Source organism: Brassica rapa, chromosome A08, assembly GCF_000309985.2.
Source record: "Brassica rapa cultivar Chiifu-401-42 chromosome A08, CAAS_Brap_v3.01, whole genome shotgun sequence".
NCBI classification, from domain to species: domain Eukaryota; kingdom Viridiplantae; phylum Streptophyta; class Magnoliopsida; order Brassicales; family Brassicaceae; genus Brassica; species Brassica rapa.
In genome coordinates, this window is record NC_024802.2 from 1,885,257 (window position 1) to 1,889,143 (window position 3,887).

General features: G+C 45.0%; 1 non-coding gene across 1 annotated transcript; it reads right to left on the minus strand.

Moving 5' to 3' along the window:
* Positions 1 to 583: 583 nt before the first annotated feature.
* LOC117127642 lies at positions 584 to 690 on the minus strand. The gene has a single exon (XR_004450662.1). It is a non-coding gene; the product is annotated as a small nucleolar RNA R71 (small nucleolar RNA).
* Between the last annotated feature and the right edge of the window lie 3,197 nt (positions 691 to 3,887).

A 3,887-nucleotide genomic window follows, 5' to 3' on the forward strand; every position in this document is an offset into this window, starting at 1 on the left:
CTACAGGTGTATGAACTTGAGGAGCAGGGGTCCATCAAACCTAGTTCCAAGAGCAGCAGACATCAGGGCTTTAGAGAGAGAGTGTACTAGAAAGAGAAGAGAAGAAGAACATCAGGCTCAATTGCAGAGACTGAACACTGACATGGGAGACGTCCATCAAGAAGATGCAGGCGTCAATGGCGCTAACAACAATGGCCCACCTAACCAACAGCGAGCAGCTCGCCCCATTGGCACTTACGACCGTCCCAACATTCATGGTCATAGATTGGGAATCCGAGCACCCGCCGTGGCAGCCAACAACTTCGAGATCAAGTCAGGACTCCTCAACGTGATTGAGAACAACAAGTATCATGGCTTGGCTCTAGAGGATCCATTTGATCACTTGGACAGGTTCGACAGCTACTGTGGGTTGTCAAAAACCAATGGTGTGTCCGAAGATGCCTTAAAGCTCAAGCTATTCCCTTTCTCTTTGGGGGATAAGGCACGTCAGTGGGAGAAGTCTCTACCCAGCGACTCCATTACCACTTGGGATGACTGCAAGAAAGCATTCTTGGAGAAGTTCTTCTCTACTTCAAGAACTGCTAAGCTGAGAAACGAGATCTCGAGCTTTCAACAGAAAGGCTTGGAAGGTTTCAGTGAAGCCTGGGAGAGATTCAAGGGCTATCAAGCTCAATGCCCACACCATGGTTTCTCTAAGGAGAGCTTGCTGAGCACATTCTACCGTGGTGCTCTCCCTAAGTACAGAACCAGACTGGATACAGCTAGTAATGGGTTCTTCTTGGGGAGAACTGAGGAGGATGCAGAGGAGCTGGTTGACAACATGGTTAAGAGTGATGCAGTCTACAGTGGAGACCACGACAGAAGCAGTAGAACTGAGGATAAGCAAACGAGGAAGGAGTTGAAAGCTCTACAGGATAAGATAGACATCCTCCTTGCTGATAAAGCTACCCAAGAGCAGCTGCACTTTGTCGGCAACCCAAGCCAAGAGACACCAGCTGTTGTCCATGAAGTTGAGGGTTTGGAAGGTCAGGAAGAGCTGTGTTTCATCAACAACAATGGTAGCTGGTACAAGAAGGAACCCAACTTTCAGTACAACAACTACCAACAGAAGTCCTATTCCAACAACCAGCAGAGTGGTTATCAGCCTCGGAACAATCAGCAAGGCAGCTATCAACCTCAGCAGAACCCTCCTCCTGGTTTCAACAACAAGGGCAACCATTCTTCCCAACAACAATCTAATCCCTCTACCTCCACTCCTCAAGTCAGCAGCACTGATGCTCTACTGAAACAAATCCTGGAGTCTCAAACAAGAAGTGAGAAGCATGTTGGCTATGAGTTGAAGAATCTTCACTCAAAGATTGATGGGAGCTACAATGAGCTCAACAACAAGTTCAGAGCTTTGGAGAACCAGTTTGCTGCCATGAACACTCAACAAAATCGCCAACAAGGTTCTCTACCTGGAAAATCTGAGCAAAACCCCAAGGAAACCATGAAAGCTATCACTCTCAGGAGTGGTAAGGAGTTACCTCAGAGAACTCTCACCAAGGATGCTGAGAAACAAAGTGAGGGGGTTGCCATCACCATAGATGATGAAGTGGTGATTGTTGATGAGAAGATCAATGACGAGATCTTGGAAAAGATAGTAGAAGCAAAAGGAAAGGGAAAGGTTGGAGAAGAGAAGAAAACAGTTAAAGATGGTGAAGTTGTCACTCCTGCAAGTGAAAATTCTTTTGTTCCTCCTGCCTATGAACCCAAGCTTCCATTCCCAGGTCGATTCAAGAGGCAGCTGCTAGAGAAGTACAAAGCTTTGTTTGACAAGCAAATGAGTGAAGTCCAGGTCACAATGCCCATTATTGACGCTTTCATGCTGATCCCTCAGTACAGCAAGTTCCTCAAAGATGCTGTAGCTGCAAAGAAGAAAGAGATGGAGGGCATGGTGATTCTCACTCATGAGTGCAGTGCTATCATTCAGAGACTGGTCATTCCAAAGAAGCTAGAAGATCCAGGATGCTTCACATTACCTTGTGCCCTTGGACCTATGGTATTTGATAGATGTCTCTGCGATTTGGGAGCTAGTGTCAGCTTGATGCCCCTATCTGTTGCTAAGAAGCTGGGTTTCACTCAGTACAAGAAGTGTAGACTTTCTCTGGTATTGGCTGATCGTTCAGTAAAGTACCCTGTGGGTATCTTAGAGGACCTCCCAGTAATGGTTGGAAATTATGAGATCCCTACAGACTTTGTGGTGCTTGAAATGGGTGAAGAAGCTCAAGATCCTTTAATCCTTGGAAGACCTTTCTTAGCCACAGCAGGAGCTATTGTTAATGTTAAAGAAGGCAAGATTGATCTCCATCTGGGTAAAGGGCACGTTCTGCATTTCGACATCAAGGAAGTAATGAGGAGGCCAACAGTTCAAGGACAAGTGTTCTACATCGAAGAGATGGATGCCCTTGCTGATGAACTCCTTAAAGAGTTGTCACTAGAGGACCCTCTACAGCATTCTTTAACTGTAGAGAAGGAGACTGAGGTGATTGAGAACCTGGAGAGTACTGCCTATGGGATGATGCTGGATTCACACCAGGCGTTTTTCAGTAAGGACCAGTACGAGGAGCTTCCACAGATGGTTCACCAACAAGTCTCAGTCACTCAACAAGAGGACAACCAGCAGGATGACTGGAGTGAACTTAAGGCACCTAAAGTGGAGCTTAAACCTCTTCCCCATGGTGTAAGGTATGCATTCCTTGGTCCTAATGAAACCTACCCTGTCATTGTGAGTAGTGAACTTACTGAAAATGAGCTATCTGAACTTTTGAAAACACTTAAAAGGTTTAGAAAGGCAATAGGTTACTCACTAGATGACATCAAGGGGATATCACCTTCTTTGTGCATGCATAGGATACATCTTGAGGATGAATCAATGACTTCTATCGAGCATCAAAGAAGGTTAAATCCTAACCTGAAGGATGTTGTAAAGAAAGAGATTCTTAAACTCCTAGATGCTGGTGTTATTTACCCTATCTCAGACTCTAAATGGGTATCACCTGTGCATGTTGTACCAAAGAAGGTGGTATCACTGTGATCAAGAATGACAAGGATGAATTGATACCACAAGAACCATCACAGGTCATAGAATGTGCATTGATTACCGAAAACTAAACTCTGCATCTAGAAAGGATCATTTCCACTACCATTTATTGATCAGATGCTTGAGAGACTTGCAAATCACCCATTCTTTGTTTCCTGATGGGTACTCAGGATTTTCCAAATCCCCATACATCCAATGATCAAGAGAAAACGACATTCACATGTCCCTATGGTACCTTTGCATATCGAAGATGCCATTTGGACTATGTAATGCTCCAGCCACCTTTCAAAGGTGCATGATGTCAATTTTCTCTGATCTGATTGAGGATGTTGTGGAGGTATTCATGGATGATTTCTCTGTCTACGGATCTTCGTTTTCTGCTTGTTTGTCAAATTTGTGCAGGGTCCTACAGAGATGTGAAGACACCAACCTTTGCTGAATTGGGGAGAAGTGTCACTTCATGGTCAAGGAAGGGATTGTGCTAGGACACAAGATTTCAGAGAAGGGGGATTGAGGTGGATAAAGCCAAAATCGATGTTATGGTTGGTACTGCCTCACCAAAGACCAAAGACAGTGAAAGACATCCGGAGTTTTCTTGGTCATGCTGGATTCTACAGGAGGTTCATCAAGGATTTCTCCATGATCACTAGACCTTTGACCAGGCTTCTGTGCAAGGAAGCTACCTTCAGTTTTGATGTAGAATGTCTACAAGCTTTCAAGAAGCTGAAAGGTGAACTCGTTAGTGCCCCAATTGTCCAGCCACCTGATTGGGATCTCCCTTTTGAGATCATGTGTGACGCCAGTG